The sequence below is a fragment of the Cupressus sempervirens genome, chromosome 7, assembly GCF_028749045.1.
Source record: "Cupressus sempervirens isolate cs-2001-9-10 chromosome 7, ASM2874904v1, whole genome shotgun sequence".
NCBI classification, from domain to species: Eukaryota; Viridiplantae; Streptophyta; class Pinopsida; order Cupressales; family Cupressaceae; genus Cupressus; species Cupressus sempervirens.
In genome coordinates, this window is record NC_143124.1 from 742,288,692 (window position 1) to 742,316,313 (window position 27,622).

At 33.4% G+C, this 27,622-nt stretch overlaps 1 pseudogene; it reads right to left on the reverse strand.

Moving 5' to 3' along the window:
- LOC149549403 (homeobox-leucine zipper protein HAT14 pseudogene) lies at positions 1-27,324 on the reverse strand (annotated as a pseudogene).
- Between the last annotated feature and the right edge of the window lie 298 nt (positions 27,325-27,622).

Consider the following 27,622-nt stretch of genomic DNA (forward strand, 5'->3'; position numbering starts at 1 on the left):
TCATCTCTTATGGATGAGACTTCCCACTCTTTCACAAGAGGAACACATGGTGAGGGTTGCTGCTGGAAGTTGCATGTACAATGGAGTTCAAACCTTCAAAGCTTGCAGCTCATGCACTTCCTTCTGCAACCGTCTATTCTCTTCCATCAAATTTTCATAGCATCACTTCAAAAATTTGCACTCCATTTCTGTCTACTTCACACCATTTGTAAGCAGTATGTTTTGGAACTAGACTCCAACCTACCATGGACAAAGGTTGAGCTGCTTTGCTAGGGCAATTTTTGCTTCTGCACCATAAATTTATTTCAACACTTATTTAAAGAGTTTGAGTAGGATTTGAGCAGTTATTTAGATTTTTTTAACATTTACTTCAAGGATTTGAGCACTTATTTAAAGGTTTTGAGAAATTATAAAATGAATTTGAGAAATTTTTTAAAGGATTTGAGCACAAATTTAAAGAATTTGAGAACTTATTTCAAAGTATTTGAGCAAATATTTATCGGATTGAGTGTGTTGTGCTTTTTAAAGCTTCCTTCTAGGAGAGCCAACTGATCTTTGGAAAGGCAGAGCTTCTTCTTGCTATTATCTCCTTCCTCTTCTCACTACCTCTCCAGGATGCCTTATCACTCTCCCTATTGTTTTTGCCATTGCAACAAAGCCTGCCCTCTTCCATGTGAAAGGATGAAATGGTGCTATTTGGAGAAGACACAACAACCTCTTCACCATATTCAAGTGAGGATATCTAGTTCATATCAATGCCCTACCTCTCCCTCCTCCCTACACCACAGCATACAAAAAAATAAAATCAAAAAATACCCTACAATTTCTACAAATAACTAGATAATTTCACCAAATAACCAGAGGATTTCACTGAATAACCCTAAATAAATGCAACAAAAATGCAAAAACACACTAGAGGATGTCATCTAGGACCATGGCCATCCATTGAGGTTGCCCTCATCTTTTCCTAGTAAGGAAGCTCAGCTATTAAAGAGGAAGAGGAGATATTTAATGGAGTAAAGCAGAATTCCAACATTTCTAACTTGAGTTTTTTGCTGAGCTGTGGTGGATATAGATGACCCTATACATGTTAGACATGCCTTTCACCACCTATTGTAGGAGCACATCTTGATCATCCCTATCAACCAAAATATCTGATTCCTCACACTCCATTTGTTTCTTTGTCAACACATCAGTGCCCCTATTTCTTAAGTTCTTATAATAAGTATTGGTAGCATCCCACTCATGAACGAAAGACTTCTAGTAGCTCCCTCTCATGAAAAAGAAGCTCTCTATCTTGTGCTAGCTACTCTATCATTCAAAATTGCTATAAGAAGGTTACTGTAATGCATATGTGATAGGTAGGAAATTGGTGTTGCAAACCAAATTTTTTTTTGACACAACCAACAATGTGAGGAATTTATGGGGGCTCTCGCCCACAAGTGAAAGCCTATTAGCAATGAAAAAGGGGATAGGGCAATAAAATGAAATCACCTAAAATAAGAAATGTTAGGAAGATATACTTGGTGATCTATAGCTACAAGATGAAGTAATTCCATGCATTAAAAAAATAGAATCACCTATTGTAATAAAGAAACCCTGATCCATAACACCAATCTCAAGAAAGCATGGACAAGCCATGTCACAAGAGCATGTAAAAAGCACGTACAGTGGGCTGTCTAAATAGATTTGTTTGGGTTGAATTTTATGACAAGGAAAACCAAAAGACTACCAGGAAAATTGATTCCCACCAATGAGAATTTCATAATTTTTGAAAGGAAATGACGTTTTAAGAAAGGGAGAAACAATGCATAATTTTATGGGATTATTTTTCGATTATCCTGACTCCCAAGGCACAATTTAATGCAAAAGTTGAGTGAAAACATTAGTCCTTGCCTATGGGCAACAGGGACTAATAAGTGCATTTCTTAAAGTAGTTTTATTTTAATTGAGGATTGACCAAAGAAGATAATTTGACAAGATGTGTAAGATGTAGGTTTATTCCTTAGATTTTGCAAAGATGCAATGTGCATATTCATTCAAAGGAGAAATTTGTATCATTGTTCAATTTTATATAGTTCACTCCAAAAAAAAAAACTTAATGCTTATAGCAGATAATTTAGGAAATTAATATATTGGTTGGCATCAAGCAATCTTATGGCATCCATCAATTTCCTAGGACTAAATTGCCCATGGGCAAAAGCACAATATAGAATTTTATTGGTTAACTGGACCACAAATTTTTGCATATTAATTACAATTGTCAAATAACCTAAAAATGGCATTGGGTTTTGAGGAAGATGAATAAAAAGAGAATTTGGGCACCCAATTGAAGATATTCAAGAAATTTCATTTTGGAGAGCTTGGCTTGACAGTTAAAGAAAAGGTTTGAATCAAGAGCTTTTAAAGACAAAATAGTTCATAAGATTAGGTATATCAATGGTGAAAGATATTTCTAGGCTATTCTTGAGGTGATCTCATTTTAGGGAAACTTAATTGAACTTGTTTATAGAAGTATTGATAGAGTTTTTAAAGGTAGATTTGAAAGTAAAAAAGTGATTCCATATTTGAGGTGACATAAGGCATAGATTGGAGGTCATTAACTTTTCCATCTATAGTGCAAGTTGAACCACTTCAGGGTGCCTAGCATGTGATTTATAGGAATTTAGAGGCCAAATTTGATGAGGGTTTCTTGAAAAATAGTAACAATAATTTGTATATCCATTCAAACTTAGTCTTGGCTATACATAATTGTCCTAGAGCCATATTTCCTTCACCATTCTTACTTCTTTCTTGGATAGACTTGTGAGCTAGTGGACCTATTTCTTTCCACAATTAATAGTCTTTCTTGAAGCTAAATAAGTATGTTTTACTACATCATTTGAACAAAATTTATTGAAGGTTTTTTTGTTGTAGGTTTGGAATCATTATTTAGTTTGCATTATTACTTTCAATCATTTATATCTCTAAATTTTTGGACCACCCAATGCTTTGGCAGTTAAGGAATTTTGGACCACCTAAATTTTGGGATAAAAGACATCTCACAGACATTGAATGACTATTGCATGTAACAACTAAAATGATTCCAACCTAGTTCTATACTACTTGACAAATAGGCACCACTAAACAACATATTCAATTGGTCCACCTAATTCATGAATAGAAAATCAAGATATGGAAAGAGCCAACCCCTCTGGAATTGTATAATTTAGATTCTAATTAAGTGTTAGTGAACTATTGCTTTAATCATGGATCTAAGAAAGATTTGGTTAGAAGTTCTTTCTTATCTATAAATTATAATTATTTGAGAATGTCTTTGTAGTAGATGCAGAACAATAGATTTTGATATCATTTATTGATTTCACTGCTCTAACTCAAATATTGAAATAGAAAGATGATTAACTTGTGGGCGTTATTGCTCTACATGATGATATACATTTACTAAAATCAGTCTTTTCTAATCCTTTGATTTGTAAGGTCTTCCATGGAGAAAAAGGTGACATCCCTTAGCTCCAACTAGACTTTCATGTCTATGTTGTGATTTTTTTGATAATACAAGGTATTATGGTGTTCTTGGGAAGCCACAAAAATATCATTGGAATATTTGTTGCAAATATATAGTGGAATACATCCAAATAAAATATATCAATGTGTAGATTGGTGACTTTGTCCTTTACCATATTGCGGGATAATGAAAAACATGTGAATATATAGATCAACATTGTAGGTACTGATGATAAAGGATATTGAAAATTAATGAACATTTAGCTTTCTATGGGTTGAGAAGGAATTCAAAATACTAAAGAGTGGTTGATCAATCAACAAGAACAATTAAGGGTTTATAATTATTCTACATCCTAAATAATAAATAGGTTTGGGTTTCTTATCCTCTTTTTTCTTTAAAATTTGTGTTCTTAAATTAATTGTGCAACATGACACAATCTGCATCTGCCAATAGTGACAACACAGGCTAAATTTGACAGTTAAGAATTTTCCACTATTGCTTTCTTGTACACTGTTTTAGATTTCCTGTTTGTGAATTAAGTAACTTTATTTCACCTAGCTTAGATTAGTTATTATCCTTATTTCACACTGCATCAGTAACCCTGCTCACAACAACATCCTAAATTCCACTCCAACATAGACCAAACTTATTGTGTGATACACACATAATCTTGTTAAAACAGTGTTCCTTTATTATCTATTGTCATTCTCTAAGCGGCATAACTTTATAGAGTTCTATTTCAAAGATCATTTCCTTAGATATGATTCCTTTTGGTATTTTTGTTTGAATTAAAATTTGGTCATTGTTTTAACTCCATATTTAAAGCAGGTTGTGATGATAATCCTCTATACTAGATTTTGTTTTTAATGCAAAACTCACTGTTGGTATGTTATTGGATGTAGTTCTCCAAGTAATAATGTTATGTTAATTTGTGCAATGAAACAAATACCAACTGTATTGACTACCTAGTTCATATATTCACTCATGTTATATGGGAAGCATATTGTTTACTCAGGAATCACTAGGAAAAGCAAAGGATGTTGCTTGCCTAATAACAAATGCAAGATCCCTATAAGTTAATACAAAATGATAAATAGGCATAGATATTGAAACATAATTCATAGGAGTAATTCCAATGAATCTTGTCAGAGCAATCACATTGCACAAAAATGTTTGATATGTGACTTTTCCATGCTTCTCCTATGTTGCAATGAGCGTACATATTATTGTTGACTATTATATGTTGTTTTTTTGTGGAACAAGGCAAGAAGAAATATCTGCTAGAATAGCTAGACATGCCACATGCCACAAGAAAATATCATTGGTCTACAAGGCCTGCACTAGCTAACTACCTTATTTTGTTGTACAGATATGTCACAAAGGAGGACACTTATGACCAGCGACTTCCTCACTAACTAACTAACTTATTCTACTATGCAGATATGTCATAAAGGAGGACACTTGTGGCCAATGAATTCTTCAAACACATGGAGATCCTCAACCTTCAGCAAGAAGAAATATCTAGTGGAATAGCTTGACATGCCACAGGCAAATACCATTGGTCTTCAAGGCCTACAGTAACATGGACTTATCTACCATCTACAGTTTGCTACCAAACCCAATTCTATGGAACTAGTAGCTTGTGCAAATATGGGGCTCACAAGGCATACATTTAACATTGTCACCATTTAACATTGTCACTATATGGACAACTCATGAGACTATCTGTATTTTAAGTATTAACCTCAATAGCTCACTTGTTTGTTCATCAAATTGCATGAAATTATTATTAATCAATTCAGAAAGGAACATAAGTTGTCATTAATCTAATGGGAGATCATATGCAATATTAAACAAGAACGAGAGGGATTGAAGGATGCCTAACTTGTTCTAGCATGATATTCTCACATTAGACTATATGGCAGATACATCTCCAATTTCTATTTTCATAATGATAAGATCTTGTAAGGTTTTGTTGTTCAGAATCTCACAGTGGCATTGAGGATTATGATTGTAGCCACATTAACCTATAACATTGCAAATGCAAAAAAGATTAATTCTGGTAGGATTATTGGCCTGGTAATGCACTTCTCACTAGTATCAAATATTTAGTTGAATAAAAAAGAAAATTATCTTAGGAAATGGTCATTAAAGGGAAATATTATTGGGGGAAATGTCTAGATCAAGAAATTTAGAAGCAAAATGACACAAATTTGATCTATGTTCTATTCATAGTTACACCACCCTAGGGGATGGGGGGTTGGGGGAACGGGGGAACAAGTTTCTGGGATAGGGGGACAAAGGGGCCTTAATTTGGGGATGATAAGGGGATGGAGGGGGGTGATGGCATGGGGACTGAGGGGGTTGTATATATTATATATGGTACTTAAAATGCTAGTTATGAAAAGATTTATTGCAATATAAGATATAAAGCTGTAAAAGAGTAAATACTTGAATATTGCATTGAATTGGAACATCAAACATTGAATATAAATAGTAAAATCAAATAATAATTAACACTTGGACATCCCACCATCCTTGGTGAAGGTGGTGGAATTTGGTGGCACCATTGGGGATGGGGGAACAGAGTCCCCAATTCCCCAGTGCATTCAAGTCCCTAGTGCATGGGGCAAAAATGGGGGAGATACGTCCCCATGTTACTATGGTTTTATTCTAGAAAACTAATTTTTTTAAAGAGCACTGAACATCCATTTATAATCTAGTGCTATTTAGGGGGATCACCCTTTTCTAGACAAGGAGTAAAGATGAAAATTATAAATTCAAATCTGCCTATTATTTAATCAAATGCAATTAGGTTCCCTAGTTGTTGGACTAGCATGTAGATCTTATATGGCATACATCTGCATCCACATGCTCAACTCCTCTAAATGTAACACGATTGGATTATTGGAAGCTAGCAATAACATTCCAACCATTAATAGATATTTAAAAGATCAATTAATAGCCCTTCTACTTCATTATGTTAAGTGTGTATGAGATAGTACATCATTTTTTTTGTAGTATCTTATCAAGGATACACATTATTTTTCTTTTGAAGCTTTAAATGGAGTGGACATTTCTAAAAATGTTATGGAAACATTATTATTGTTGACCTAAGGGCATTTCATGGCTACAAGTCCTTTGGAAAGCATCTTTATTATTTGTCTTATGTCAGATTTGACTTGGGTAGATTTGTGAAGTATTGAGAACCTAAGAAGTTTTGAAGGATGTTCAAAACACTTGACCATAAACTTCAAGAGTACATGAAAAAAAAGATAATTAAGAATGTTAGCAAAAATTCCAAATCTAAGATATGAATAGTAAAATAATGGTATTTTGCATATAGTCTTCCTGTTGATGAATTGGTTTCAAAAATAGTATAAAGATGAAAAATGGAAAGCTCTACTAGAAGGGAGTTTCTAGAAATTTTATGATGCAACACAAAGTGATATCACTCAAGCACATATTGATGTGCTTCATTATTTAAGGATGAATTTATTGGGAGAAACTCAACACTAGGTCGTAATACTAATAATGAAGCATAATTGATATCACTCCTTGTAGGACTAAATATTGCATATGCTAAAAAAATGCGAGAATAGTATTGAAAAAAGCATCCTTCCCTAATTGGAAACATCTAAGAATCCTTAAGGAAATTTAAATCTACATTTTTTTTCTAAGAAGCTTATAGTGGCCCAATATTTATAAAAGAAAATAGGCTATCTAATTTTTTGGGGAACAAAAGGAATAAAATTATCTAATTTCTTGGCCCTAGAAAGTAAGGACACTAATGAATAGAAAGGTCTTTCCAAGCTTATAAACAATGATCAGCCACTATGATTAAAAGAAAACACAAGATTTGACCATAGGCAATCTATTACAGCATTACTTCAAGCTAATTTGAATTAAATGGTGATAGTAAGGTGATTCTATTCCTTTGCACATTTTGAGGATGTGAGTGGCTATAAGTTTAATATATCAATATAAAAAGGAATGAATCATATGTATCCATTATTAGGTTTAGGGCCTTCTCTCATGGTGCATTTGTGACTTTGGATTCAAGATTAGATTTTTCATCACCACCGCCTCCTTCATTGCCCCTATGTAGTTTGTGGATGGAGTTTATTTCATGGGTGGTTGGAGAGGCTCGAGGGAACAAAATGGGTGTGGAATATATTTAAAAAATCTATGACTTAATATTTCAATGCTATGTGACAATCTCGAAATAAGAATTTTGACCACAATTTTGCCCACTAAATACCTCAATTAAAAGTGTTAATGAAGAAACCCCAAGTTCTAGTTTACTAGGTGCAGAGTTATCATAAATTATTAAATATCCTTAATAGAACTACCAAGTGGCTATTATAAAGGCTATTGAGAAATCTTCTATGACTATTCTATCAATTATAACATTACGAGCTAACTTTATAATAGATGTATGAAATCCTGTGCAAATTAGAAATTTCATAGTAGGCCACTTAACAGTACCCTACGCTAACAATTTAAAATCCTATGATGGATAGAGGAAATGAATATTTACCTCAATCAAATGGATGGAGAAATTCTAAAGTATAATACACACCAAACTCCTTTGTAAATGAACTATTTAAAACATATAAATCTTCTAACATGAAGGAAAACAAGGAAGCTAGAGTATAAGATGTGCTTACTATTCTCTAACCTCATCTCCATTTCCAACTAAACACTGACCAACAAAATAAAAGAAGAAGATACATAAGATATCAAAACAAATTGTAATTCATACACAAAAAGAAAAACATATTCAACCATAATCACATTATTTAGTAGCATACCTAAAGCTCCTAAATTTTTGTGTGGGGAGAAGAGTTTTAAATATTTAAGTCAAGAATCAGCAAAAAAACATATGCCCTACACTCCTCCATTTACATTATTTAGGGGGATAGATGAGGTCCCTCTGAGGATTTAAATTGATGTTAACAATTTTTGAATTGAGGCAAGAATTATGAAATCCCAAGCTAGGAATGAGGGAGCCTATGCCCTCCAAGCTATTAGTGAAGGGAGAATTTTTTATTGCTGCACTTCGAATGGTAAATGGAAGAGGCTAGTGACATGGATGGGTGGGAAGAGTGCAACAATAAAGGGCCCTGATGCCCAGTCGGCATGCTCCTACACAACCACTCTACCACTACCCTGACTTGGTTCGACACTTGCATGGAAAAAGGAAATGGAAAAATACAACATTCTCGCCTAAGGAAAAAAGAAAAAAATGAAGACACAACCACCTAAGGTAATACCATTTTTTCTTGTTTTATTTATTTATTTGTCTTTTCTTTTAATAACTAAAATTTAATAAAGTAGGGTGTATATATATATATATCTATATCTATATCTATATATATATATATATGTTATTAAAATATATATATATAATAAATGTGTGGGTGAGAATATAACAAAATTATTTTGTAAATATATTTATTATATTATTTAATTTTAAGGTTAGATAAAATAGACATGTAAGAAAGTAATAAGGAATGACGATTTGTTTTTCTTTATTGTGCACATTAACTTGTTGTAAAACAATTGATAAATTGATATTTAAATTTTATTTTATTTACATATTATTTCAAATGTAAAATATAATTATAATATTAAAAGAAGATGATGATATACAATAAAGACAATAATCATATTACATGGTGTTAATAGTATTAAATGATGTGTCAACACACAGATTCATAGGCATGCATCAATGAGGAAAAAAATATAATACAATGAAAATTTGGCACAAAACACTCATGGCATGACAAAGAAGTGGTGAAAACTATGTTATCAATACAAAAAAAATTGCATGGTTATGTCTAATACAAAATGATAATGGTGATAATTAAATGAATTCTTTGATGAACACATCAATGAAAGTTAAATGGAATGTCAAAAATAAAGAAGTCTTCGAGAACTAATAGTTGTATTCCAAGGTTTAAAATGTATACACCAATCATATTATAGTGACATATGATTCAATAAAAATTGTGAAAGAGATGGACAATAATAATTGTTGCTAAAATGTCAAAAGCATAATGTAAATACAATGGTAATAAATATAAACACAATGATGTCAATATCCTACACCAACACACGTCCTAAGGGTACTCTTTAACCCAAACATATTCCAAGGCTCCAAATCTAACAAAAAGACAACTCAATAAGATCAATGACTTCTTTAATCATTGATTGACCCCATCGAGGTAAGTATAGTATTACTATTCTTGCACTCTCTCTTCCTAATGATGGATCATAGAGTGTGATCTGAAACATTGATGCTAGAAACACACTCAATCAAGTCCAGAGATAAATTGACATTTCTTTAATCATTTTTTTCCTCTTCTCTCATGTCACTCTGGTGTCTCCTCTCCCATTTCAATTTGGTGCCTATTAATATTAATATATTATAATTCATAAATTTATCTTATAAAAAAATGCTAACTTTTACATTGTTTTACTTTTATTATATATTATTGATGTTGTTAACTATATTTTTAATTATGAATAAAATATTAATATTTTTTAGTTTATTTTTTAATAATAATTTATAAATTATTAAATCTTTTAAACTATGTTTTATATATTTTTAAATTGCATTCTTTAACTTTTAAATAGTTATTATCTTTGATTTTTCAATTTCACGCTACTTAAATATTTTTATATTATTTTAAATGGTTATTTATCTTTAATTTTTTAACTTCACTCTACTTAGCATCAATAAAGCATTCTTTACATGTTTGAGTCCTAGTAGCTCTGTTTAATAAATGGTCTCCTTGATGCACTCCTTGTATAGCATTAAAAAAAACTAGTTGGAGTACCCTAAATGAGAATGGAAAAATAAGTCGCAAATAGATAAGAAAGGATTTGCTTAGACTATTTATCTGAAAAACCAATATTTAAAGAACCTTGATAAGAAATAACCACTACATTCTATCATAAGCCTTTATTTAATAGTTTGGTGACTAGTTATTAGTGACTAATTATTTAGTACTTTTTTAGGGGGTAGTTAAATTTTGTGAGTAACAATCCTTTAGTAGTTTATTTGATCATTTATTTAGTCATTTGACTTTTTGATTTTACCACATGACCAATTAATCACTTATTTAGTCACCTATTGTTGTAAATTACAAAGAAATAGTGGAATGTGATCAATTTTAGTCACTTGACTAAAAGTTATAGTGGCATGACTAAAAGTTTTGGTCACATAGTCACATATTTGCCAAAATATACTAGTGAATGTAAACTAGAAATACCCAACAAATTTGGTATCTCAATCTAAAACTATACTCTTTGGTAGACCATGTAATCTCACCACTTCTCTGAAAAACAACTCTGCTACATGACCAACATCACTAGTCTTCTTGCAAGGAATAACATCTGCCATCTTTGAAAACCTATCAACCACCACAAAAATAAAATCATGCCCACACTATGTCCTCAGTAAAATCCATGATGACATCCTCCCATTAATTCTCTAGTACAGGCAATGGTTGATACAATTCTATATTCTACTTCACTCCTTTCACCATCTAACATATGTGGGAACTTTGTACAAACTTCATCACATCTTGCTATAATTGTGCTCAGTTATCATTTTTAGCAACCAAAGCTATAGTTTTATCTCTACAAAAATGTCTAGCCAATCCTTCACTATGCTTCTTCTTGATGAAGTTCTCTCTCATTAAACTTTTGGGAATGCACAACTAGCTTCCTTTGAACAACATATTATCCTGGATCATGAAATCCAACCACTTTGTCCTGTCAAGTGTAATAGGTTCTGTACAAGCCTTCTATCCTTCACCAAAATTAGGATCATTTGGATACAATGTACTAAGTTCCTTGAACCCAACCACCTCTATCTGCATTTTTGCCAGCAAAAGTTGTCTTCTACTAAGAGCATTTGCAACTTTTCTAGACTTCCCACTTTTGTGTTTCAAAACAAATATATAACTCTATAAAAACTCAACCCACTTTAAATGCCTTTGGTTCAATTATCCTTGACTATTCAAATATTGCAAAGCTTGATGATCAATATAAAAAAAAAACTCCTAGGGAAGAAGATAATGTCTCCACTTCTTCAATGCTTGAACTATGCCATTAAATTCTTCATCATAAACACAATATTTTCTTTTTACATCATTCAACTTCTCAGTGAAATAAGAAATAGGTCTACCTTCTTGGCTCAAAACATCTCCTATTGCAATACCACTAGCATCACAGTCTACTTGAAACACCTTTGTAAAATTAGGAAGTGCTAAAATAGGTTTCTCAATAACTTTCTATTTCAATAGATTGAAACTCTTATCTGCTCCTATAGTCCACTTAAACTCTTTCCTATCTCCTCTCATTGTTTTAGTCAAGGGTCCACAAATACTGCTAAAACTTCTTATGAACTTTTTATTAAATGTCATGAGTCCATGAAAAGATTTTACCTTTGTCGCACTCCTTGGAGTAGGCCATTCAAGGATAGCCTTTACTTTCTTTGGGTTCATTTTAAGACCTTCTCCTGAGACTACAAATCCCAAGTACACCAACTCCTTTACAAAACTACATTTTTTCAAGTTTATCAACAAATTTTCTTCCCTCAACTTTTCAAACACCTTGCGAATATGAATCAAATGATCCTCCAATGTCTTACTAAAGATCAATATATCATCTAGGTACACAATGAAAAACTTACCCAGAAATTCCTTCAATACCTCATTCAAGACCCTCATGAAAGTGCTCAGTGTATTGGTTAGCTCAAAAGGCATGACTAACCACTCATATATTCCTTCCCTTGTCTTGAAAGTAGTAGTCCACTCATCACCTTCTCTGATATGAATCTAATGGTACCCACTCTTTAGATCTATCTTTGTGAAATTCTTAGCTCCACTCAAATAGTCCATAATAGCATCCATCCTTGGCAATGAAAATCTATACTTTATTGTGATCTTGTTGATAGTGCAAGAATTTGTGTACATCCTCCACTCTCTTTATTGCTAATACTACTAGTACAACACATGGACTTGGACTCTCTCGAATCAACCTCTTCTACAACAACTCATGAACTTTCCTGTTCAACTCTTCACTTTCTACTAGTGTTATTCTATGCATTGCCTTGTTTGGAAAACTAGTTCTTGAAACCAACTCCATTTGGTGACTGGCCTTCCTCACTGGGGTAAATCCATTAGGTACATTATCTGATATAATATCATAAAACTCTTCCAACATATCTGAAACTTCTACAAGTACCTCCTCTATTTCTTCATTACTATCTTTAGGAATTATAGAAAAACACATATGCTCATGTTTCACACCTTTAAGAAGCTCTTTTCCATCAACAAAACATATTCTGGCAACACTGCATACTTTTTCTTCTTTATCCTTCAATGGCTTCAACTTATGTTTCACTCCATCCTTAGTTAGAGTGTAGGTATTTTCTCACCCATCATGTACATCATGGTTGTCAAACTGTCACGGCCTACAAAAAAACATATGACATATGTCCATAGGTATGATATCACATAGTACCTCATCTTGGTAGTTTCCAATCTTGAACTTCACTGAGAATTTCTCATTGACCACGACCTTGTGGTCATCTTGCACTCAAGCAGTATGGTATGGATGTGGGTTTTTTTATCTCTTTAGCTTTAACTTGGTGACCATCATTTCTAACACCAAATTGTTAGTACTTCCACTATCAATGATCACATCAAAACATTTATCTTCACATTTGCACCTTGTTTGAAATAAACTCCTTCTTTGATCAGGTTCATTCTCACCACTAAGGAAGACTTCTATTATCTAGGACTTCTCTTGTTTCAACATCTTCAGAATGTGAGGATTTGGCATCTTCATCAACATGTGCAACTCTCACTTGACCTTTTGTTGTTCTATCTATCCTTCCTTGACATTAGGTACATTCAAATGCTCTATGCCCTTCTTCCCTATAGTGAAAACATTTTCCATGGAAATGATTGGGATTGTTTCCCCTTTGGTTTTGGCTACTACTTCCAGCATCATCCTTGTTCTTTTGATCATCATTATGACCTCCATAAGATCATCCATGAGATCTTCCACCACAACCTCTTCCACTATTCTTATTGTCAAACTTCTTGCTCAATTTTTCCTCAACTCTTGGGAAAATTGGTACGCCTCCTCAATACTACTCATTCAAACCAAACTTAGCTTTTCTTGAATGCTTGGCCTTAACCTATTAAGATAGTAGGTGGCTTTCTCCTTATCAGCTTCTGCATGGCCGGTTCTAATGAGAACTTGGTAGAACTCCTTGGTATACTCTTGAACAAATTTTCCCACTTGCTTCATTCCTTGCATCTTCTTCAATAGATCAAGCTCATAATCCAAAGGAATGAGTTGTTGCTTCATTTTAGCTATCACCTGATCTCATTTGGTGATTTTGTCCTTTCCCTTTCTATTTCATTCCAACTAAACCTCTTGCCACTAGATATTTGCATGTCCCTTCAATTTTGCATTCATAAACTTGACCCTATCTAGATCCTCAATATCTTGATACTCAAAGTACTCCTCTAGTTCATTGATCCAATGAATCATCTCTTCTGGGTTAAGATTTCCTAAAAATGTGGGAACCTCAAACTTAGGTCTTTTTCCAATCTTGGAGATGGCCCTAAAAATCCTCTCTTCCTCTAGGTTTAGAATTACCTCTATTTCAAAATTTTCTTCTATTTCATCCTCATCCTTGCTTTCATCTCTTATGGGAAGATTTTATTTGGAGGGCTCAAAAACCCTCAAGTGTAACACCTACTGCTCTTCCACCACACTCTTTTCATGGAGGCATTTTCACACTTCCACTAAAACCCTAGTGCAAAATGCCTCACAATCGGTGATCTATCTACATGCTCAGTCCAAACCATGGTCCTGGTACAAACTACCTCACAGTTGGCAATCTATCCACATGCTCAAGAACTCTAGCTCTGATACCACTTGATGTAGGGGACTCCCCTTAATACCATAAACTCATAATAGAAATAAAGAAATAGTAGAAAACGTGAGAATAAAATATAAACTTCTTATTATTTCTGCAAATGTGGAATTAAAGAATTCTTAATTATAATATGCTAACCCAAATGGGTGCCTTCATTACAATAATCTACAAGATAGTGTTGCAAATTGTCACCTAGAATTGTCCTAGACAATCTTTGGCCCTTTCTTAAATAGATAGTTTTATGCCACCTGGGAAGGTTTTAGATGCTTAAACTTAATACCTAGGGTTGACAGACCCTAACAATACACATACAGTTGGCCAAATACATCTTTGACAAATTATTTTAGGAATTTTGGTAGCCCAACTTCTAAAGGCCATAACTCATGAACCATTGCTCTGATTGGCTATTATAACCACTTTTCAAAAATTCCAACGTCTGATCTATAGGCTCAAAATTGTGCTAGTGCCCTTCTGTCAAGTTTTTAGACCCCATCCAGGCACTCTAAGGCCTCCAACGGTGAGCTTGAAGATTTTTCAGCAAATTTTTCAACCAAAAATCTAGAATAACTTCTCTAATACTTAAGTAAGAGAAATGTGATTTTTATGGTAGGCTTAGAACTTTAAAATGAACCTTCAAGTAGAAAATGAGAACATTCTGAGCTCATATGAAAAACTTACTAAAAATAGTAAGTTCCCATAAATAGTAACCACCTTGTCTACTAGTCCTTATTAAAATAGAAAATGTTGAAAATAAAGTATTTTTGTGTGATGCATGATTGCCCTTACACCTAGGATGCTTATGTATCATAAAAAGTGGGAAGCATACTTCTGAGAGGGGGGGTGAATCAGAAGTAATAAACTTTAACTAATAAAACTTTTAAACTCTAAAAAATTGAAGCATAAAAATAACATGTAAAGTAAATGCATCCACATAAACACTTGACACCAAATATGATTATCTAGAAACCCTCCAATGAGAAGGTAAAACTAGGGTGGGGATGACACCCACAACTTTTCACTACTGCAACAATAAAGTTCACCTATAAGGTTACATATTTTGACCATTCTCATGATTTACCATGTGAAAGGCCTACTTTGTTAAAAGCTTACAAGGATTATTAGATCCTACCATGTTAAAGGATTTTAACACTCTATAAAAAGTGTACCTAGCTAAAGGATTTTAAAAAAAATCACTTGGAATGTTTCCCTATTAAAGACTTTATATAATGGTTGTTAAACTGACCTATCTCCATAGGATTTCATTCTACTAATACAATTGTTAGAAACTATAGTAGAATGTTTGACTTAATTTCTTGCAATCTACTAATACTGATTTTAGATCCTTGTTCTATAAAATCTAGTCCTCATTGATCTAGTATGAAACTATTGTGACCTTGATTCTCTATTTTGCTAACTGATTCTACAATGCTATCCTTCTTCTAAGTCAATTCACCATTTCACTTCCTTCAAACTTTGCTAGTATTCTCTCCTTGCATGCATTCTCTTCTCACACATTACTAAATTATGAGGTTTTGACCTCGTTAAAAAGATTTTGTGACTTAGGGTTAGATATGAATCTACAATTGAGATTCATCCATCTTTCCCACTCAAATCTTTCCATTTTTCTCATTGGTTGCATGTTGATTGCATAGGGAATCAAATAGATTTGATCTTATCTTTTAATCCTTTGAGATTTATCTCTATGTTAGCTCAAAAATAGTTTACATCTTAGTTTGTAAAGGCATAAACTCTTATGTTGATTCTATGTTACTTGGCATTTACTGATTATTGATGCTCGACACATACTAAATTTTGTCTTCCTTGGGTAGTTGAACTTTTCTTAGCATCTATTAGTCACTCAACATTTGAAACTTACTTGGCACTTACTGTTTACTTGACATTTGTTGAATTTTTGGCTTCACACATATTTTGACTCAGCATCTATATTATACTTAAAATCAATTTAGAAATTTTCTTAAGTGTGCTGACACTCAATTGTCAAAACCAATATGAGATCAACACTTTCTTCAATAGAGTTTTGGCATAGCCTAGTTCCTTGTGCAAAATTTCCATATGGGGGGTGAGGGTTGCTTCTATGCTAGTTAGTTTGGCTCTTATGTTAGCCTCATTTGCTATCAATATAACTAACTCTATGTTTGAAAATGTCCTAAAATGCTTCTTTCTCTAAGATTGATTCATTGGTAGTGTTGCATTTGATGCATAAATTTGGCTTTCTACACTCAGAATGTAACTTTTGGTCTCTTGGGTGAAGAGTGTTGGATTGCATAATTTTGTGTACAATGAGAATATGCTCTCAAGTACCTTCTTCACAACCTCAACCTTTCTTGCCAATGCAACTTGTGTTAGTGCTATCTCACTAGATATTGTCTCATTCACTTTGTTTTGGAACTTTTTTTTTGACCATTCTATTGATCTCAGATTGGTTTTGACAATTGAGTATCAACATAGTTAAGAAATTTACTAAGTTCATTCAAAGCTAGTAACATATGATGAGTATAATATATATAGATGCCAAGTTGCAATGAGTTCTGAGTCACTCATGTTCCAAGTGAACAATAGATGTCAAGAAAGTTTCAAGTGTTAAGTGAATAGTAGATGACAAGCAAGTTCAAGTGCTAAGCCAAACAGAATTATAGTATGTGCTAAGCATCAATATTATCAAGTGTCGAGTAACACAGAATTAACCTAGTTGTTTTTGATGGCACAAATAACTATGTAAACCATTTTTGAGTTAACATATGGATAGATCTCAAAGCTTTGAAGATAAAATGAAATCTATTCGGATTCCCTATGTGATCAACATGCAACCAATTAGAAAAATGGATGAATCTCAATCGTACATTCATACCTAAACCTAAGCCACTAAAATATTTTTAAAGGGAGACAAAGCCCCATAATTTAGTATGAATGTGAAAGATATCATTAGGGAATGCATGCAAGAAGGTGAAACTAGTGAAGATTTGAAGGAAGTGAAAGGGGTGAATTGATCAATATACACTCTAGGTGACTTAAAGGGACAAAATTGCAAAATTAGTTAGTAGAATAGAGGATTGAGGTTATAGAAATTTCATATCAGATCAAAAAAGATCAAGATGGACTGAATTAAGATCTAAAATCAGCAATACTAGATTATAAGTGTATTAGATCAAATATTCTACTATACTTTCTAACAATTGTATCAGTAGGATGAAATCCTTTGTATTAAAGTTGACTTAATAGTCATTGTGAAATCCTTTAACAAGGTGACATTCCAAGTGAATGTTCTAAAGTCCTTTTTCTAGTTACACTTTTAACAAGGTGTTAAAATCCTTTAATGTTGTAGGATCTAACAATCCTTTGTAAGCCTTTAATATGGTAGGCCTTTCACAAGGAAAATCATCAGAATGATCAAATCATGTAACCTTAATAGGTGAACTTTATTGCTATAGTAGTGAAGAATTGTGGGTGTCATCCCCACCCCAATTTTACCTTCTCATTGGAGGGTTTCTGGGTAATCATATTTTGTATCAAGTGTTTATGTGGATGCATTTAATTTACATCTTATTTCAATAAGTTTATGCATGCATTGTTTTAAATTTGAAAGTTTTATTGGTTAGAGATTAGTGCTTTTGATTCACCCCCCTCTCAAAAGTATACATTTCCCATTTGTATTTTGAACAATTGGTATCAAAGCTCAGTTCTCATTAGGAGAAGCCTTATAGGTTGGAGAAAAGATCTTGAGATAGAAGTTTACAAGTTGGGAAAGACCTTTAAAAATTAGGAGACTGAGATACATCTCTTACTACAACAATTGAATGAAGCTAGAGATGCCTTGAGAAGTACACTAAAGAGAAGGAAAGATATTGTTATGATAGAAAATTTTACTCAATACAAAGAGATTGACACCACAAATTTATTTGTAGATGGTAACTCCTATGAATTTGATACAACAATTATAGATCTCATGGACAAGAACAAAGCACAAGTTGAGGAAAATATAAATCTCAAATTGGAACAAGAATCACAAGCTATATTGCTATGTGAAGTGATTGAGAAAAAGAAGAAAGCCATAGAAGACAAGGCCATGATTGAAGAAGATAAGAGAATTTTGTCAAATAGATTGGAAGAAAAATCAATAGAGCTATCTAGGATCTCAAACATGCAATTGGACACCCTAAGTCAAATGATGAATGCCCATCATGAGTTGAATGTCAAGGACATTGAGATAACTACATTGAATTTATAGAATGAACAATTATAGAATGACCTAAAAAAGAGAAAAGGAGTTTGTAGAAAGTTTCAACAAGTGAAATAAAGCCATCAAGTACTTTGAGCAATAACTAAAATCCCCTAGATCTAGTAAAGACACATCATGATTGGGCTACACAACCACTAAAGAAGAAGAATCATTCAAAGCTACTAAGGAAAGAAACAATAAAGGTAAGAATTCTAAATCCACTTTTCATCATTGTAGAAAGAAAGGACACATAGATAATGTTTGTAGGAGCAAGAATGCTAGTCAAAATGCTAAGCCAAAGAACATGATTCATTGTCAAAAGTGCAAAAAACAAGGCCGTCAAGCACATGAATGCAGAACTAGAACCATGTGTGAACCAAAATTTGAAGAATGCTGCTACAATTGTCAGAAGTGTGGCCACAAAGCCTTTGAATGTAGATCCAAGTCCACATGGTCATAAAACAAGGAGAGAAGCCATAAAAAATCCTATAATTGGGATTATAATACAAGACATAGCTGTCATTATTGTCAAGAGTATGGATACATCCCTGAGAATTGTATAAGAACACACTTCAATGGTAGCTACAATAGGTGGTTGATTCAAACTACATGCTTTAGTTGTTTGAAGACTGGCCATATCAGCAAGCACTACCCAACAAGGACAAAGGCACCTAACTCAGAGTTCAACAAGGGAAAAGGCAAGGTAGATGTTGAGCACATCAGAGGAGAGATGAATAAAACATGGAGGAAGAAAGATGGATACAACACATCAAATGAAGGGATCACTTCATTTGAAAGGTCAAGTGATCACATCTTAACAAACTAAACAAAAAGAGGTATGTGGGATTGATATTTAAATGCCTCATCATACATCAATCCAAAGATAAGTTAGTGGTAGAAAGGAAAAATTAACATGAATAAAAGATTAAAGATAACAAGGAAAAACCAAGGTCAAATCTTTAAGTTTTCATCTTACTGCCAAGTGTGAAAATTCCTCTTCAATTGCCAAGTAAAATTCTAGTGTACTGAGTTGTCAACCAAAGCTAGTTGAAGCTAAGTTAGTAGTATTTTCCAAGTGAAATAAATTCCTATTGGAGCTGAGTAAGGGTAATTATAATAGTTTCTAAGTGATGGAAAACCAATGGATGTTGAGTGAAACAAAAATTGCATAGAAGCTAAGATTACAGTTGTATAAGCACCATGCATTAAATGTGATGTTTTGAAAGGATATAAGGAATATTTTTTCTCATTTTTTGTCATTACAAACATAGAGAAAAAGTGAAAAAGAGAAAAGAAGAAATTTCCAAGAAGAGATTGAAGTATTTGCATGGATTCCAACAACAATAAAGCATCATTCCATCGATCTAATGGTATTCTTAATGTGTTGAGTTATGTAGTTACACAATTTTATATTTTGTCAAAACCCTAGTTTGTAGAATGGCCTCTAGCTCTAGGAATCCTAAGGATAAGGAACCATTTGAAGTCCATTTGGTTAGTAATGTGGTAAAGCAACTAGAATTTAGGGCTATCCCTGAGGTCGCATACAAGAATGACCCGATAGACACATTATTAGCCATTCCACCCAAGGTTGTAATGGTTCAAGATGTTAGAAAGTGTTATAATTGCAAGGTTGGAGGAATAGGAGACATGGAAAAATGTCAAGCATATGATAAATTATGTGAAAAGGGAGTTTTGATAGAAGAATTCAAAATCATAGAAAGGAAGGGCTTAACCCATGCCCTAGATTTCTCCACTATCTTCAAAATGAAATTGATAAGAATTGTCTTGAGAAGAATCCATGATGGATGCCTATGGCTAGAAGGAGGACCTATCAAACTATCAAAGAGGATTGTACATAGGGTTATAGGATATCCAACCCTAGAATGGCCCAAGACCCTAAGGAGTGACTCAAAAGAAGTAATTGAGAAAAATATAGGGGCAAAGTGGAATAAGAGGGGAATGACCATTGATAACATCAAGGATCCACTTCTCAAATTTGTAGTGAGGGTCATATCTCACAAATTCTATCAGTCAAGCTAGCTGAATATTGTGTTATGTATTTCAATTGATGTAGGATACAAAATTGCAAAGAAAGATCATACTTATTATCTTGCAAAGCTACAATTGTTGCAAATCATTGAAAACTCAAGAGCAATAAGGAGATCTAAAAGTGCTCATTGTAAGTTTGGTTCCATATTGATATGCATATTCTTTTATGTTCAAAATGAGTTTCCCTCTTTTCATAAGGTAGGATGGAAGATCAATAGGTCCATGGCTATACAAATAAATGAGTACGTTAAACAAATGGGAGACAATTTGGAGTCAGTAATGACTAGTTATTTTGAGGATTTCAAGGATTCAATGAAATAGAGACTGAGAATTCCAATTTCCTTGGTGGAAAAGTATTACAATGACTTTTTTTCTTGGTAGACATTTATTACACTTTTATCTAGGCTATAGTACCTAGAGTGAGATGGCTAAGGACTTTGGGTTATGAAATTAACATAGATGAAGCATCAGCTACCATCACTGCACTACTTGTAGAGGAAGTTGACAAGACAACAAAAATATTTGGTAATTATGATCTTGTCAAATCAAAAGTTTAAATGGAGTTGAAAATAGCCTCAACTCTAAAGAAAGATAAAATGGGAAAGAAGCTGAAAGATAAATTTGGTGAAGGAGTTGAAGGAAATGATGATGATGATGATGATGATGAAGAGGAAGAACAAGAACATGGCCAAGAACCTCTTGCCCTAACCCAAGGCATGGGTGAAGATGAAGAAGAAGGTGCCAAGGAGGAACAAGCCAAGGAAGCACTAGCAAGACAAGAACCAAATAAGAGAAAGGCTAAGACATAGCCTATAGCTCAGCTAAAGGGTAAGAAAATTAAAAAACTAAGCCCTACAAAGCCTACTACTCTAGCCACAAGAGCAACCACAAGGGCCACCAATCAAAAGGAAAAGGAGAAAATAAAAGAGAAGAAGAAGGATACTAAACAACAAAGTCCAATGTAGAAGAAATTAAGGAGAAAATATGTTGCACAACCAAAATCTAATGATGAAAGGAACAAGTCAGAGGAAACAAGCTAGTTTAGAGTGGTAAGTCATGCTCCCAAGTCTAATATTGAAAACATATGTGATAATATTAGGAATAATGCAGACTTAACTAGTTTGAAAAATCTAGGTTTTAATAAATTAAGTAGAGAAGATCAAAATAAGGTTGAGGAATCAGTTTATGTCATGATGGAAAAATTCAAGAATACCCCACTTGAATTTGACACTACTATGACCAAATATTTATATTCAATTTTTGAGAATAAATGGCATTACTACCTAAATATGAAGAAGGAAATAAGAGATTCTACATTGACACAAGTGATGCTAGACTTGTCAAAAGGGAAAATACCAAAGACAAACAAGAAACATGGTAGCAAGTTTGCACCCAAGTATATGGAATTCAACATTCTTCAAAATGAGGTTGAAGATGTTGTAAAGAATTTCACTCAAATGTGGAAGTTGATATATGGCTTGACTACTATCAAGGAAGGAGAAGAAGATACCTTTGAGGGAAGGAACAATGGAGAATATGAAGAGGATGACAATTAAGGAGAAGTTGAGAAAGAAAATGTTGATAACATAGTCAAGGAAGCACCACAAAAAGAAGAAGAAATGGCAATAGTTGTGGATCAACAAATAGATCAAGGTGTGCAAGACACACAATTGCCACCATTAAGCCCTCCACATGACACAAACACACCTACATAGACAATAAAAGTAAAAGATGTTCCTGAAAACTTAGTTTAGAACATCAATCCACTAACTGTAGAGGATCTAAAGAAGATCCTTGACCAATCTACATTATGGGCTAAATTATGTGACAATACACTAGGGGTTAGTATGGATGAGTTATAGAAAGTAGTAGCTGACATAGCCAGGGATAAGGTGAACACACAAGAAAAACCTTCTACCATCCCTATAGCTACTAGTGGTCAACCTCTAGTGCAAACATTAGAGGAGGCGTAAGAAAAGGTTGATACCATAGTCAAATTTGTTATGACTGGACAAAAATCTTAGACTATAGAGGAATCCACAAAGGAACAAGTAGGATAGACAAAGGCATCTATACCTACTACAAAAACACAAGGTGCACCATAGATAATTGTGATTGATCAAGGAGGATCATAAGAAGACAAGGACATTACAAAGGAAAAGGAGCAAGAAGCCACTCAAACATTGGTTAGTTCACCAAAAACTAACACTCCTATGAAAGTCCTTCAAAAGTTGAGCACTGATGCAATGCCACTTCAAATTTTTGCACTAGGCTCGAGCTTGACAAGGGTTGTAATGGTACTTCACTATGGAGACCTAATATTAGATGAGGAAGTAGTCATCCCAAAGTATGACTATGAAACCATGAACCTTGAATAGATCAAAGAGATGCAAGAGGCATTGGATAGGAAGAAGAACCAAGAAATACCCAAAAAAGAGTATAAGCAAAGGAAAGCACTACGTGAAATCAAAGACATCTTTTTAGATGTATTCAGCTTGTGAAAACCTAATAAAACCAAGCCTATATTGGAACATTTATCAAAAATTGTTAAACAAGTGATAACTAAAGACTAGGAAACCAATGCAAAACTTATGAAATGGTCTAAAAAGAAGTTTCAAGGTAAGGTAAATGAGAAGATATCCAGTGGAATAGCACTATCACAAGTGGAATTAGCTACAAAAATAGAAAAAGTGAAGAAGGTACTTGAGAATATATTCTCAATATATACCAAATTGTGTGACCCTACACTCTTCACACAAGAAACAAGCCAAAGTATTATGAGTCTAGAAAGAAACTTGAAAATGTTTGGTATGCAATTATCACAAAACCCAGCTCAAAGTGAGAAGCACTTGCATTCCGTGCTTCACACAGAGAAGGAACTAGTTGTATTAACAATAGAAGAGGCTAATACAAGAGCCAAGCTAATCTAGATTCAAGCCTCCTTGACCCCTCACATGAAAATACTACAAAAAGAACTAGCCTATGCTAAAACAATACTCAAGAAAGATCCTAATCTTTCAACATTGGATGGCTTAGTTCACCTTTCAATAGAGAAAACCATCCAAATCAAATCATTAGATGTTGCAATAGACAAGTAGGATGCTGCTCTCAAGATTGTAATGAAAGTGAATAAGAAATTCTTGGATAAATACACACTTAGTGTATAGACCCTTTTACATTAGTGTCAAAAAGGGGGAGAAATATTAAAGGGGAAGATATACGCAAGGGGGAGACATGTAAAGGGATAAGTTACATAACAAACAAAGAGAAGAAAGGGGGAGTAAACAACATGAAAGTAGAAACATGGCATGTCAAATAAAGAGTATTAGAATGATTAAAGCCAAATAGTAGAGGCAAATCTACTCAAAGAGATTTTGGATATAGAAAAGACACATCAACTCAAGGGGTGTCACAAAATTTTGAAAAACTTTGAAGTTTTGTATATATGCCAAATTGGATGTATATTATACTTGAGGAGTTTTGATTTATCATGTATAGTTAAGTATTTTTTCCACTCATGTCAAAGGGGGAGATTGTTGATCTCATATTGGTTTTGACAATTGAGTGTCAACATACTTACAAAATTTACTAAGTTTATGCCAAGCTAGTAATATATGTTAAGTATTATATGTATGGATGCTAAGTTGCAATGAGTGCCAAGTCACTCATGAGCCAAGTGAACAATAGATGCCAAGAAAGTATTAAGTGCCAAGTGAATAGTAGATTCCAAGCAAGTTCAAGTTCCAAGCTAGATAGAATTATAGTAAGTGTCGAGAATTAGTATTATCAAGTTTTGAGTAACACAAAATTGACCTAGTTGTTTGTGATGGCACAAATAACTATGAAAACCATTTTTGAGCTGACATATGGATAGCTCTTGAAGCTTTGAAGATAAGATCAAATCTATTTAGATTCCCTATGTGATCAACATGCAACCAATCAGAAAAATGGAAGGAATTGAGCTGGAAAAATGAATGAATCTTAATTGTATATTCATACCTAACCCTAAGCCACTAAAGTCTTTTAAAAGGGAGATGAAGCCCCATAATTTAGTATGAATGTCAAAGAGAGCATCAGAGAATTCATGTGAGAAGGTGAAGCTAGTGAAGATTTGAAGGAAGTGAAAGGGATGAATTGATTAGTATACACTCAAGGTGACTTAGAAGAGGACAAAATTGTAGAATTAGCTAGCAGAATAAAGGATCGAGGTTATAGCAATTTCATATTAGATCAAAAAGGATCAAGATGGACTAAATTGAGATCTAAAATTAGCAATACTAAATTATAAGTGTATTAGATCAAACATTCTACTGTACTTTCTAACAACTATATCAGTAGGATGAAATCCTTTGTATTATGGTTGACTTAACGGTCAATTGTGAAATCCTTTAATTGAGTGACATTCCAAGTGAATGTTCTAAAGTAATTTAGCAAGGCACACTTTTAAAAGGGTGTTGAAATCCTTCAATAGGATAGGATCTAAGAATCCTTTATAATTATTTAACATGATAGGCCTTTCATAGGGTAGATCATGAGAATGATCAAATCATGTAACCTTAATAGGTGAACTTTATTGCTGTAGTAGTGAAGAATTATGGGTGTCATCCCCACCCTAGTTTTACCTTTTCATTGGAGGGTTTCTAAGTAATCATATTTGGTGTCAAGTGTTTATGTGGATGCATTTACTTTACATGTTATTTCAATATGTTTATGTATGCATTCTTTTAAAGTTAAAAGTTTTATTGCTTAGAGATTAGTACTTCTAATTCACATCCCCCCCCCCTTCTTAGAAGTATACATTTCCCATTTGTATTTCCAACACATTCTAATAATTTGGCATTAGTATCAAGGTCTTCATTGCTGGCCTTTTCTGCTATATCTATCAATTTTTCCATTAGTGGCTTGGTCTCTTTAAGGTTTGGTAGACTAAATGCATCTAGAAAGATGTCCTTAGTGTCTTGTAGCACCTGCTTCTGCCTATGTTCTCTCCTAAGCATTTCTTGATGCTTTTTTCTTTCTAGAGCCTATTGTAATATGCCTATTTTTTTGAATTTCATTTTATCATAATCATATTTGGGTATAACAATTTCTTCATTGAGGATTATATCTCCATAGTGAATTGGCTTTTCAACCTTTGATGAAAATCTAGCTTCTAAAGAGTTTGTGTGGAAGGATTGTTGGATGTTGGTAAAGCTACTAGAGCTTGAATGGAAAATTGTTCCTTCACCTTAGGTGTCAACTCACTCTCTTCAAGCTTGCCCTATTCTACCACTATGACTTGACTAGCACCTTGCCCTTGTGCTATAGGTGTAGACAAGTCTATTTGACTTGTCTCTTTCTATCCTACTATGATGACTTGCTCTTCTACTCTTCTTGTTAGTAGCATCAATCTTGAAAATTCTATCAACCTTGGTAGATGTATCTTTTGGCATTTGGACCAAAGGTTGTACATTAGAGACCGCAGGGTGACAAAAGGTGTCTCTTGTGGATTCCCTTTTTCCTTGCAACATTAGTCACTAACTTTTGTAGTTCATCTACACTTACTAATATAGGATTGCCACAAAGTTTGGCCTACAGTGTAGACTAATCTAATATCTTCTTCAAATCTTCTTCAATAAGAGGATTGATGTTCTGAGCTAATAGATCAAAAACATCCTTTATAGTTACTATTTTAGTAGTCTCATTTGTTTCATGTAGAGGATTGGCACTCGACAATTGTGTGTCATGCACATTATGTTCTTCTTGTTGCTCAAGCTCAGTTGTTTCCTTGTCATATTCTTTCATTTTTGTTCCTCCTCCAACAATATTATCTTTATCATCATCTTCTCCAACATCATCCTTGAACTCAAAAGGTTTAGGTTCTCCTTTCTTTATTGTGGTTAACCCATAAATGAGTTTCCATATTTGTGTTGACTTTTTGACAATATCCTCAATATTATTTTGTAAAATGCTAAAGGCTCTATATTTAGGTGTGAACCTAACTACATACTTCTTTATAGCTTTAGCAATTTGTGTCTTTGTTAATTTAGGTATCAATTGGGTCAGTGTGGTCTCTCTGATTTGTCTTTCTAAATTTAGACAATAATGCCATTTTTTCTCAACTATATCATATAGACTCTTAAGTATAGAGTTGGAAAATTCTAGTGGTGTTTTCTTGAATTTTTTCATCATGGTGGCACTTGAAAATTGTGTTTCATACACATTATGTTCTTCTTGTTACTCAAGCTTAGTTGTTGCCTTATCATATTCTTTCATTTTTGTTCCTCCTCCAACAGTATTATCTTTGTCATCATCTTCTTCAACATCATCCTTGAACTCAAAAGGTTTAGGTTCTCCTTTCTTTACTATGGTTAAACCATAAATGAGTTTCCATATCTGTGTTGACTTTTTGATAATATCCTCAATATTATTTTGTAAAATGCTAAAGGCTATGTATTTAGGTGTGAACCTAACTGCATACTTCTTTACAGCTTTAGCAATTTGTGCCTTTGTTAATTTAGGTATCACTGGGCCAGTGTGGTCTCCTTGATTTATCTTTCTAGATTTAGACAATAATGCCATTTTTTCTCAACTATAACATATAGACTCTTAGGTACAGAGTTGGAAAATTCTAGTGGTGTTGTCTTGAATTTTTCCATCATGGCATATAGGGCCTCCTCCACTTGGTTTTTCTCCTCTTTACCCAATTTATCAAAATCAACATGACCAAATCCTAATAGATCTACACTATTTCTAACATTTTCACATAAATTTTAAGATCTAAAAGAGGGTTGTGACTTGCCACCTTAAATTGGTTGTTGTCATCTGACTATGTTTTCTCCTCTTTAGAATCTAGTTGTGCAACATACTTCCTTCTTGG